Source organism: Mastigoproctus giganteus, chromosome 11 (genome assembly GCF_048544385.1).
Source record: "Mastigoproctus giganteus isolate SK-2022 chromosome 11, ASM4854438v1, whole genome shotgun sequence".
NCBI lineage: Eukaryota > Metazoa > Arthropoda > Arachnida > Uropygi > Thelyphonidae > Mastigoproctus > Mastigoproctus giganteus.
The window spans coordinates 106,460,020-106,473,021 of NC_143585.1; positions in this window are offsets into that span (position 1 = coordinate 106,460,020).

A 13,002-nucleotide genomic window follows, 5' to 3' on the forward strand; every position below is an offset into this window, starting at 1 on the left:
CCACTGTATTTGTGAAATGAATGAGGAACTCTTGTTTGGGAGGTTTAGGTCATTTCGCAGATCAGTTGGTTCTATTAGTTTGGCAATTCATGATGTATTCTGTAGCAGGAAAAGGTAGGGGAGGGGACATGCTGTATGAAGTACTGAATTTTTTGGACATGGCCTACACATAGCAAGAAGGTATCCGGCTCCTTGTCATAATGTGGCTTCAACAGTGCCTCCCGCATAGACACATACTACTCTGACTCCCTCCAGTCACTATCTGGCAGAGTAGAGATAGCGAGATTATGCATTAGCTAATCCAGAAGCCTCCTACAGAATTACCAATAGGTTTGGTCCGGTGCACTATCTAGAGGCAAGCCTGCGAACACCGTTTTAGAGCTTTATCCTTGAAATATATGGAAGATTGGATCTCGCCATATGTCCATCATAACCTGAAAAGACATCAATCATACTGCATGATCTATTGAAGAGTTGGGGGGTTGCTGGAGCTTTGATGTGGAGACTAAATATGGATTCCACCACTTGAAGCCTCTAATAAGCAAAGTGGTGGTATTGCACCGATTGATGACAGTCACCAACCGGTAACACAGAGGAGCCACATTTCTTCGTGGTGTGGTGTGGACGCCACACCTCGACCCCTGTTTACGTTGGTGTGAACCTGGGCGGTCACCTCCAGGTGCCGTATTTTGGGACTTGCACGTAGGAGTTATACCCAGTGTTACTAAGAGTCCCACCATCGTGAAGGTGCAAGCAGAGGATTTGGCTGTTACAGACAGACGTCGAAGAAATTAGGTCCACTTGACATGAATGTCACCCGAATATCAGTTTCATCAGCGTTTTAGACTTCCAGGTACAAGCCCAGCTTGGCATACCTGATAGAGAATGTGTGCGACAGCCTCGAGGATCCCAATGTCTTTTCGGATCGTTTCGATGAAATTATTCTTGTAGGAATGAAATACTTTATTTCACATTCCACCCTAAGATCTCGCCCCTTATCTAAAGTTTGATTTACCAATAAATGTGTTAAGGCTGTTCAAGATAAGAATGTAACATATTGGAATTGGCTTGTATCCAATCTCCAGAGTCATTTTCTGCCTGCACTAAAATTAGCAACTGTTGTAAAATAATTCAGTGAAAACTCGATTTTAAAACAGGCTAAGAGTGAAAGACTTGCTTCTTGTCAAAATGTTAGTCGAGCTTTATGGTTTCATGCCTATCTATTAGCTGCAGCTTCTGTCCATCAAACTACACTCCCTGTTACAATGTGATGGTTCTGTTGCACTCTCAGTAAAATAGAGTTGACTTGCATCCTATTTTTGTACTATTATATCGAAGTTTTGGGAAACCAACTCTGGCCATATTCAATACACTCCACTCTATAGCGCCTGTGGTCTTCCGACAGGATGTTAGAATACTTCTGAAGAATCTTGATGCCAAGAAAGCTTCAGGTCTTGATGGCTCTTCTCCCATTTTTATCAAAACCTGTACTCCTGAGGTTGCTCCTCTTCTATGCGCCCTTTTATCTTTACACTTTCTTATCTCACTGGTATTTTCCTTCTGCTTGGAAATCCTCATATTTTCTGTATTAATCATATTTTGGTAAGGCAGTGTACTTTCTGATAAAGATCGCCATTACTTTAAAAATAAGATAAATTAGGGGATAAGGTTATAAAAGATGTTAACAAAAGACAAATATTCACGTTGAAGTGATAATATTTTAGATCCGAAGTTGACATTTCCTTGAAAAAAGAAAATTACTTTTCTTTTAAAGACTTGCTTACGTACCCCAATTGAGATATTGCTGAGATGCATTTTTCTTACGGGTTACTGCTTATTCCTCATAGAAAACTGGGCCAGTCATCTCAAGACGAGTGATAAATGATCATTATTAAATAAATAAACTATCGGAAACCAGCATGTACCCGCTGTATTAAATGAATAATGAACCGACAGCGTATCGGTGTGCTGCTAAGGAGAAAAGCGAATTGCATTACTTCACGGTATTTTCACTTAGCACCAATAAATCAAGTTACCTTTCTGAGAACTTAAGAGAACAAAGTTGCTTCAATATCAAACCAGTGTACCTGATAAAATAAATGCCGAACAATTTCTTAACAAACACCGTGCCAAAGACAAGACAAGACAAATGATGTCAATTTGGGGTCTCTCGTGTCGCACACAGTGGTCAGATAAATAATGCAGCTTTTGGGTTACAAAACAACCACCAAAATTTGTTAAAAGTAATTAAGCAAACACGATTAAATGTCAGCCCTACTTACCTTTGCTTTATTGACTTTCTGGAGCGAGGGCCGACAAAGTTTTCTCCTTCAGAAGTGAACATCAAACTTAACGGGGATTTTATCATTTTTATTAAGAGTGGAGATCGAGACATTGTGCAACTCCGAGGTTGCACAATTTCTCGATTTTTAGATTTCAAAACAGTGAAACCGTAATATTACATTTCCACGAATTTTTATTTGTAATGGCTGGAACTGAAACGGAATATAAATCCGTGGAAAATTACTTAATAACAAAGAAAAACATTCTGTTTATACTTCGACACGACTAGTAGGAAAGCGAAGTCTACAATTAATCATTTCGACAATGAATGCAATCTAACAGTATTCAGCAGTCATGAGTTTGAATCAGGGTCCACTCAAACGTTTCTGTACTTTCGCGCTTGGCCCTCGGCTACGTTGGGCCTCTGACTAAGAGATCATACAAAAGGAAGGATTTATTTATTGGAGGAGAGGAGACGGTCATTATAAATTTCTGTCATATGAGAGGAAATACAATTAAATTTTTCATTCTCTTCTGTATAATTTGAAAACAGTAAGCAGTTATAAATACCTTCTTTTTATCACTTATAATAATCACAGCTGTACGATAATATATAGACAATCTCAAATAGCAGGAAGGATTTATTTATTGGAGGAGAGGAGACGGTCATTATAAATTTCTGTCATATGAGAGGAAATACAATTAAATTTTTCATTCTCTTCTGTATAATTTGAAAACAGTAAGCAGTTATAAATACCTTCTTTTTATCACTTATAATAATCACAGCTGTACGATAATATATAGACAATCTCAAATAGCAGAATTTTCAAACCAGAATTCTTTTAATAAAGAGGTATGCCTACTTTCTCTCTAGTGATATACTGTAAGTAACGGTTATTTAGATGAAACATAGTAGCAAACTAATGGAAAACTGGTTTGGATTAAATTCATCATTATCAGCCATTTTCAATCCACTGCAGGATGAAGGCCTCTCCAGCAAATTTCCAGTTCCTTCTGTTTTGTGCAATGCCATCCATTTACTGCCCACGAACTCTTGAATTTCATCTGTCGATCTCCGTTTTCTTTTAGTTCCTCTTGGGTACCATCCTGTTATTTTCTTAGTCTATCTGTCATCGAGCTATGTGTCCTGCCCAAGTCCATTTCAGTTCTTTAGTTTTGATAAGAATGCCCTTTACTTTTATTTTCTGCCTAATCCGTGTGTTTCTCTTTTTATCTAACAGTCTGATTCCCAATATAATTCCTTTCATTCTTCGCTGTGTAGTTCTCAGCTTCTCTTCCATTCTTTTGGAGAGTGCCCAAGTTTCACTTCCATAAGTCATGGTGGGGAGTATACATTTGTTCATTATTTTACGTTTTAGACAAGTGGGATATTGCTCTTCAGTATGTGATTATTTTCTGAATGGTATCCATCCAAAATTTATTCTTCTCTTGACTTCTAGCCATTTATCATTATTACAACTAATGTCTTCTCCAAGATGCGTATTTGAATCCACCTTTTCAATTTCTCCTCCTTTAATGATTATATCCCTTCCTGTGTTCATCGTTACTTTTGTTTTTACCATATTCATCTTTATTCCGAAATCCTTACTAACTCTGCATAACTGATTAAGATTTTCCTCTAATTCTTCGGGATAATGGCTTATGATCACAGTGTCAACTGCAAATCGTAAGTGATTTAGGTACTCTCCATTCACATTGTCTCCTTTCTACGACCATTCCAATCTTCTGAAAGCTTTTTCAAGGGTAGCAGTAAACAACTTCGAAGATATATATTGTGGATTATATTAGAGCTCTCCAACAGATGCTAGAGATACCTATATGGGGGCAATGTATCGAATATAGCGTGTGACGTATAGGAGTCCAAATCAGTGCAACGTGCTGTACCCCAGAATGAATACTTTTCATTGCGTGCAAACTGCTTACCGGGAGGAATTGTTAAAATGAGACAAGAGTTTACACTATGGTCCAAATAACACTAAGCAAGTCACAATTCCAAGAAACAAATAAAGATTGGTATTAATAGTCCCAAATGGGCTCTCATAACTGTAAGCGTGTGTTTATGGGCCGATTTGCATGTTGTACGGGTTAAAAACCCGAAATAACTCACGGGGGAAACCGTACGCCTGAGATGGGCTAACTATATATGAAGAGGACTCTAGAAATTCCTCCACCCAGCAATGAGAATTGAACCGGACTCATCCAAACAAATGGTTTTATTCGATTCCCGTCGAAGATGTGTCGTGCGACCTGGCTGCCGCGGAGGGTTAAATAATCCGCCACACACCTGCCATGAGCTGAGCGAGCACATGAATGTCATTAACAACCCAATAATTGCAAGTGAATAGTGTGGTGTCGGAAAATCGCAGTGTAATTTCCTTTAGAATAATATGTAGTAGAACATGTTAGCGATCATATCATTTACTCTATAATATACTATTTTTGGTTCCTTTTATAGATACTTGTTTTTTTTATATATAGAAACGGCTCCTACAGCTGATGGTTCCTGGAAATGGACCGTGGTGTCACCACTGCAAACAAGGAACAAACTATTCTTAACAGAAGTTCAAATACCTTTTTTCACCAGAAGCTTCTTCTGCTCAGGAACAAAATCTTTCAACTTCATGTTACATAATCATCGTCAAACAGCCGACTTCTGAATCTTAGGGGGAGGGAGAGAAAGTCAATGAAAGACAATTCTGACTGAGAGTAGATGATATTCTCCTGCGACAGCCAATTTTCTGTGCAGATGTCATCCCTCATTTGTAAGCTTTGCTACTAATATAGAATGCGGAAGTTTCATCTTTGTGGCAATTAATTTTAGGGAATAATCTTCAAAGTAACCTTTCAGCTGGACTTAAATCGAGCTGTCAGCCTCAACTACCCACGAAGGTAACTTCGTGGATAGGGTCCTCTTCAATTAACTCGCTGGCCAAAAGAAAAACTTCCTACATTCCAATGATCTCTATCCCGGTTCCAATGATCTAATTTGTTTCGTAGTTCTGGAATCATTCTTAAGAATGAAAACTTCGCCTTCGTTCATTTTTCTATCTCCTCAGAGACCTCAATCGGGTTCCCTCTAAAGCTGGATGTGTTTTTCAAACTTCTACATGAGCTAAGATAACTGATGTAGAAGTTCGAATAGTTCTTCTCGATCAGATATAAACTTTAAATTAGTTTTATCAGCAATCCATTTTAATTTGGGAGAATACGTATTCCAACGTCACAATAAACTTTAATATTGATGCAGTTTAATAATACTGTGGTTTGATTTTATTTATTTGGAACCGGTAACTTGGAAGTAAATCGTTAAGTCTACCTAGTTTAACATGTGTTTCGTATAGTAGTACTGTCTTTGAAAAAAAAAAAATAGCATTGAAGTACTGCGTGCCCGGATGTAGTTCTAATTATAACTTTATGTGAGTGTATTTCGTTTCCCAAATGATGAACTTAAAAAAGAAGTGGTTTGTCGAAATTCACTGTGAGAAGTATATGGTCACAAAACATTCGCCGCACGTGTATATTTAACAATCTTTTCCTCTGAAACTTCTTTACTTCTAACTTCTTTTTGCTTTAAAATATACTTGGTCATCAACCCTAACACATAAAGCAATCAGAGAAACAATTTCATACACTTCCCCATCAAAGATCATTGCAAAAGATAACTAAAATAAATACAATCAATAAATACAAGTACAGTCGCAGCATGTTTAAAAAATGAACTAGTTTGCTAAAAGATAATGATAATTAGAAAATTGTTTCACTCAAGTTAATGAAATCTATTTAGATGATACCTTAACAATAAAGCTGGTAAGTTAATTGGTGCATCAATAGTCATGGTCCAGCCAATTTAAATGGTGGAAAGATACTGGTAAATTCACAGCAATTATTCTGAGTTGGTTTAAAATTGAAAATGTAAAGATCCCTTTTAAAGGAAGGAGAACTAAAGATCCAGATTCCAGTACACGCAATGGCAGAAATCAAGAACAACTGTTGTTCCTTGTGGATGTATATAAGTGATTAAAAAATCTTATGGCAAAATATATAATGGCTTTAGTTTGCAGATATTTCAATCGTTTTCACATACATGCCTTGCATTATATGAAATGCAATTTATATATTTAAATGCTTTACACCACAGTACATTCTGTTGGGTATTTGTCACTGAATTGTCACATGTCCAATGAAACACCAGCACGAGCAATACTGTGAGACTCTTTTTGATGACAATCTTATTTCTAAAAAAAAAAAAGTGTCTCAAAGATCCCCAGCTTCAGCGTTGCTCTAATTATTATTTGTTGGGCTTGTTGAAAGACAAAGTGCAAAAGAATAATCCCCTCATACTGGAAGGAACTGTAAGCCAATCTTCAAATTGAAATTACGAACACAGATGTTAAAACATTACAAAATGAGTCAACAGATATGATTAAAAGAGTTGGGGCATGTATTCGAGAAGAAGGTACACAGTTTCAACGTTAATTATAATTTTTATAGTAACTTGTTGCCATTGTAGTTATTATTATATCCCACATTAAATAATAATGTGCGAGTAAAATAATAATTTTTAATTATTGATATTCGGGATGCGCAAATTTTGAATCACCATGTACTGTCTGGAAATTTTGACACAGAACTTATAAATCATAACTTGCCAAAAGAGAAACCCTTTATGTAACTACAGAACGAAGCTGGACAGCCCAAAAAATACTGCTACTTCCATTTAGGAAGTGGGTGTATTTATCACAGGGCGCACACCGGTATCACTGACCTATTTCTAACACAAAAGATATGAAAAGGCGTCCGGTGCGTGACTTCCTTGATTCATATTAGATGTCACTGGGTAAAACACATTAAGGGTCAACCTTTGATTCACCAGCAAAAGAGTCACATAAATGATACGCGTATTATTTTTTCAGCAGTATGTTCTCTCATGATATTACTGCTTACTTTTTCAGTACTTTCGAGCTAAAGAAGTCAGTAATGTCAAGTAGACTATTAGACACAATAATCGCGCCCTCCACAATAGGGATTTTTGGGAAAATTCTCTTATTTCCGCCTTGGTACATCGAGTAAGGTTGAAGGTTTTACAGATTCTGACTGCACCGTATTTTGAATTGCGAGAATTATAAACACACGATGCTGAAGCAAGGCATTATAAGAAGAGATCTGTGTATTGACAGATGTGTAGTTTACCCAAAAACAACTTCCTTCTTTAAGAGCAAAAGATTGTTTTTCCAACTCGTTATACGTCTAAGTGACAATCTCTTTATTTGAGTATCATCCCTGTCTTCTATAAACAAATAATTTCCGAAGCGTAATGTATCGGAAGTTGTTTGTGCAAGGGGAGCATCTTATGGAAAAAGAAAACAAGACTACCATGGCGTTGGAAGTATTGCTAAAAGCAATGCATGCGATCGATGCTTCGTAGAATTATGGAAAATCTAGACAATCGACGAAATGCTTCCGAAAAATTTTTGTATTTTGATCGAAGAACATCCTGGGCTGGATTTTTTTTTTTTTTTTTTTTGAATTTGTGAAAAGGCAGCTAAGGCTATGAGACGAAAGTGTAGTAAGTCTTTAAATTTCGCTTAGGCTTTGGTCGGTCTGCTTGTTTTTTTTTTTTTTCTTCTCCAGACTCTGAGAAGAAAATATTCTGAATTTACAATTAACGCTGCATTACTAGTATAACATACATTTCATCCTCATGTTTGTAAAGAAGTAGATTTGAGTTTTTATTTCATGTTTTTTTTTGTGATCAGGCGGTACCAGAAGAGGGATAACATAATGTTATCCTTCTTCTGGTACCGCCAGAAGAGGGATAACTTCCTTCATACTTATTTGCTGCTATAATATAATTCTCAAAAGTATTCCACCAATAGAACACTTCTGGAAATATGGATGCTTATTGAAGAGATAATATGTGGCCCCCATTTGCCCTCACTGGCAGTCGTGCTGTTGAAAATAATTGTGACAGGTTCCAATATTAAGCACTTTGTACTTTATCTTACATGATGGCCAAAGAGAATCATGCTGGCGGTGTCCTAATCTGGAATTCTGTAGCAATTCATCCTAATGATAAAACAAATAATAATAATAAGCTACCTGTTAATACTCTGTCCAGGACTGCCTCACAGGAGACTAAGATAGAGACCACAGAATATGGCGAAGAATATTACCGTATTCTCTCGAATCACGTGGTTTTTAACGCGCGTGCACTGACTACTCAGCTATCTTTGACTGCTAATCCTACATGGGATTCACAAGTGGTACAAATTCTAGTATGCTTATTCTCTAATAAGATACTTATACGCTTGGTTTTGTGCATTGGATCAATATTACTTTGGCTCATGCAATCAGTTTCCATAGAACTGTTCAAATTTTCATCTTTGGTACGCCGCACATCCGTGAATGATGTTCTCTAGGAATATTACAGTCCGTACTCGACCTACAGCGTGTAGCTCAACTAGTCGCTATTTAGGATCGCTTTTTGCCATTCGCAAGTCCAATTAGAGCATAATCCTGGATTATGAACTGAAGCTCTACAATAGAAACTGGAACTTAATTGGATTATTTGGATGAATTACGCGTCAACTAAGAATATAAGCAGCAGTAGGAGTAAATTGTGGGCACCCATGATTGCTTTAACTGCCTTCAAGACGAAGAACTTGATCACTGCTTGATATTCTCCCACCCGCCCTTCCTTCAGGTGGTTGTGCTAGCATCAACCTTAAGACATTTCCAACTGGAAGGAAAATGTCATACCTCACTGCTACTAAAGGCAAAAACTACAGTTCTGCAACGTAGTGCGATAATGGACACAGTCGATTGCTTCCCCAGTTGATACATGAATCGCTGTAAATGGTCTTCGCCTATTAAGTCTTTTTTCTTTCTTTTGCAGCATCCTCGTTCTTTCTTTTTTTCATAACGTTGTCCGTAACTGATTTGGAAAAGGTCAAACGTAGAACAGCAAGCAACGACAAATAAACGTTACACACCCGTTGGCTACGTTTAAATTTCATTAACACCGATGTTTCTTTGCTTCTATTTTGCATACGGCGGAGCACTGGTTTCAGGAGCAGTTTGAATGTTTTTTAGATACAATAAGTATTCAAAGCGATTGTATTTATAAAGAATTTAATGACAGTTTTCCTTTATATACTTGAAATGGTAAAAAAAAATCCTCATAAAATTAAGTGAAAATAATTAATATTTAAAGAGGTTCAAAAGTCTCTAATAATTTTAAATATATGTTATAACACTGTTTTCCACCATAAGAATTGAATTGGGTTGTACAGTTGCACAGAGACAATAAAAGCCAAAAGGAATCAGCATATAATATCAGAATCATGCGCATTCTACGGTTGGCCATCCTATTTTGCTGGATGAAAATCCGAGTAACAGCGAAGAAATGTCAAGCACTTGTAAATGTATTTGACTTTCCTTCTGAAAGTTAAACACTACTTCACTGAAACAACCCTTATATAACTTCACTGAACACAACCCTTATATGCATATTTAGCTTATAAATAAACAGCGCAGCAATATATTCCCTATCTCAACCGTTTTGATGAGCTTTATTTTTTATCTAAATGATTGGAAAGCAGTATGAAAAAAGTAGGGATAATTTAATGAAGACGTCCGAGGTCCAAATAAATCCTATTAATGCATTTTCAGCTCTCATAAATACTGAATGCCTCTTCCGACTTAGGAAAGGAAACCCTCCTGTTGAGCAACTATCCTAGAAATTTAATACAATCCGTACAGTTGAATGTAGTCTATTACCGACTTCCGTTTACATCCATCAGCTGTGATCCACCCCGTTAGTCCAGATTTTGAAATTCGAATAATTTCAGCGCAAGTGTCACATCAGGGGGTTTATGCTACCGATCGTCCAGCAGAAGTAATGGATGGGCAGGAAATATGACCTGCCAAACTTCCAAGATGTAAGGAATGGTCATAATGATTTATTCGCTGTGTCTGTACTTTGTCCTTGAAAGGAGATATCGACTTAGCGGAAGCGAAGTATTTTCTTCTTTCGCAAGAAGACAGATAAAAGAAAATAAAACGAAAAAATGTATTTAATAGATGCGCAATGTGGATGGAGTTTTAAGATAGGGCCTCAAAAAGAAAACATAAAAAAAATGCCTCACGCAACATTCAAAGTGCAATATTTGGTATTCATAATGAATCCCATAAGAACGTTTAATGAATTAAAGCATTTGGAAAGTCTTTAAAACAAATAAAGAATTTTAATTAATTGTAGAGGATTTACCATGACCTAAATATACCGTAAAATTCCCCCCGAAGTACTTACTCTTCAATATACAAACAAAAAGAATGAATCAAGTTGGCATTTCCAGATATAAATACGATATATTAATCACTTCCAAGTAATCCTACTCGTAATTCCATCCAATTCCCGCAGAGAGCAATTAATGGCCCTTCCCAACCATTTCTTACAAAATCTCTTTACAGATAGGAAAAAAAAAAAAAGAAAAGATTCCACAGGGTCATTATTCATCTTGTCTTAATTACAACATTCTTCATTTATAACTTAAATCTTTGAAATGGTCATATATATTTGTAGCTCAGTGTAACGTAAGTGGAATAATTAATTTGCATGGTTCAGCGTGTATTCCACGAAAGATTATACAGGGATTACGAAACATTTTCTGTAGCAAAGTAAACATTGTCCCCTGCGCACAGGGATGTGGAGAACGATGAAGAGAACGTAAACCATAAGCTGCCAATGTTGCCACAACTGTGACTGCATTGAGGTCAAGTCTTAATTGAGATAGCCTTGCTCTCTTATGTCTCTTGCAACTAATGCCAGATAACGGTATTGAACTGGGGTTGCAGCCTATAGTAGTTTGATGACAATGCGTTATTGCTCTATTAATCTCCACTACTGCGGAGTCGGCCAAATCACAGTTTCTCTTGAAGCTATTTCGCGGTTCGTTTGAAATCATCGGGATTCTTTCATCTGCGACTCACTGGTTTCCATCCTTCTGTTACTTTCAGTGCCCAAAAGTAAATATCGACTCTGTAACTTTCTCGACCCTAAATACTTAGCTATTCAGTAAGCGAGGTTTGTGTTGCATAACCCGATCTGCCGAAGGGATATTCACAGAGTACATGCGTGGATGAAGCACCGGTATTTTGGAGAAGCCCTCAGGGTTAATGCAACGGATAATGTCGCTGCTCTTTTACAAAGTATGAAACAGGCCTGAATTACGATCCCGTCGCTGGCTAAAGTTGAGAAATTTGTCTTAAATACAGCAGGAACTTTTGTAGAAACTTTTCAATTCGTGACCAAGTTAGTCTATTCAACGAGGGTTTTATGTATTTTCCTACCTGAAACTTGGGGGATGGGATTAACCACGCATAATAATAAATATTGCAATTAGTATAACTGCATTCATATCGAATCATGGTCTTTGTCTGCTAACATCAGGGAGTACAATAATGAAACACTGTCTGAGGTATGACCTGCCATCCTGCATGTCCCATAAAAGCAATATCGCAGCGGATCTGTATCATGCACAGTCAATCTGATAAATACACGATTGTATAAAGATTTGGAGGAGTCGAATGGACAAGGGGAGAAAGCAAAGCCCGAGGTTACACATGATTAAGGAACTTCAAGCCTAGCAACGTTACCTGAATTGGATGTTTTTTGCATCAAGAGGAGAATATTATAAATTTTATATAAATCGTTGAGTATGTTTTTTTAATATCCCTATAAGTATATTTACAAAGGTGTACCAATTTCCTGTTGTCTAATACATAGATGCCATTACAATTGTTCAATTCCAATAATTTCGTGAGATATAATATTGAAAAATAAATTTCGCAATGTTACGAATTCTTCGGGTGAAATCACTTCTGTTGAAACTTACTCTAGCATAACGGACAACACCCAATCTCGTGTTTGCATAAGCGCGACATGTTTTTTTTTGCTAGGTTGGTTTATCTGTTTGACTTCATAGTTCATTAAGGCGAGATGTAGAACGTGAAACACTGCATTCAATAAGATACAAACGAAAGAAACTTGTTTTCTTAGGTGAATTTCTTGTTCAGATGGGTGAGTTAAGGTCCGTTGCCAGATCACCTAATTGTTTCATTCTCTTTGTCTGCCAGAAGATTACATTCGGTGTCATGTTTACTTCATTCTGATAACGAGCCCTCGAACTTCACGACGCTTGTTTCACGGTTGTTTTCGTATTCATTGTTAAACGAATTCTTCTCCGCTTTCCCATGGATGGGCGTGAGTAAAAAGAAAGTAGAATCTCGATTGTTTTGTCCCTTTAATGACTTTTCTCATAGTTACTTCGCTCTGCACCCCGGCTATTTACTATTGTTAGAAAGTTTTTTATTTTTGGTATTAGTTTGTAAAAGATTTCCTCTAAGTAATTTGATTCTTCCCTCCCCTTTACGATTAAATGGCGTGTAAAGAATGATGAGTTAATTCAGTGAATCCTCTACAACTAAGGCCGCGAAATCGTAACTAACCTCAAACTATTACGACAGTATAATTCATGAGTTGGATGCAGGATATAACTTCCACAATTTGGCCTTCGTAGCAAAGCATTCCCCAAACTGGATTGTGCTCGGATCACAGACAAATTCCTAGGGATTACAGGATAGTCTATAAGAAAGGATGTAAGAGTTATAATTTAAGCGGTTATTTTTGGGAATGGG